This window comes from Morone saxatilis, unplaced genomic scaffold, assembly GCF_004916995.1.
Source record: "Morone saxatilis isolate NCDOM2014 unplaced genomic scaffold, NCSU_SB_2.0 Contig11, whole genome shotgun sequence".
Taxonomy (NCBI): domain Eukaryota; kingdom Metazoa; phylum Chordata; class Actinopteri; family Moronidae; genus Morone; species Morone saxatilis.
This window is the reverse complement of record NW_023339663.1, coordinates 8,177,164-8,177,772: the sequence shown is the minus strand read 5'-3', so window position 1 is coordinate 8,177,772 and position 609 is coordinate 8,177,164. Positions and strand designations below refer to the sequence as shown.

Genomic DNA, 609 nt, shown 5'->3' with positions numbered 1-609 from the left:
TCAAAGAACATTATATTAAGATTAACAGTGTGCTGTGCCTTTAAAAGATATCAAATGGATAAGCTCAAGTATTTCTTCCATAAATACAGCACACTGAATATTGGAAAAAGATGGAGCCCTTTTACAGAACACCTCTGTACATGTTATTATTATTATTAAGTTCCAGTACAATATGTTTACATGTAACAGCTGACTTCCATCTGGACAGACAGGCTGTTGCAACTTTGTTGACCCATTGTAATAAAAATATGGGTCCTTCCGTTCTCCAGTCTGATTTTAACTTTACTTTTCCTAGAAAGACACTAACCTTTTTCAGTTTTTGTTACACAACTTACTGTTGTGTAACAAGACAATTGGTAGCAGTTTTTAATGTGATCTCAGTAAATATGAAGGCACAGCAGTGATGCAAACTGCTCTTGGATGATTCAGTTCTTTTGGCAGGAACAAAGGCTAAATCCAGTCCATTCCAAACTTGGATATACAGAACTTCCACTGACTAAAAGTTTATTTGACAAAAAACAATGTTTTTGCAAGTTTTAGATAGGTAGTAAAGATAGATAGGAAGTAAAGTTTGTTTGAAAAAAATAACTCAATACAGAACACACACAC

At 33.8% G+C, this 609-nt stretch overlaps 1 protein-coding gene across 1 annotated transcript in view; it reads right to left on the bottom strand.

Annotated features, from left to right (window-relative positions):
* tnfaip8l3 (tumor necrosis factor, alpha-induced protein 8-like 3) overlaps positions 1-609 on the bottom strand; it is an 18,122-nt gene that overhangs the window by 1,538 nt on the left and 15,975 nt on the right. The window lies entirely within an intron of this gene.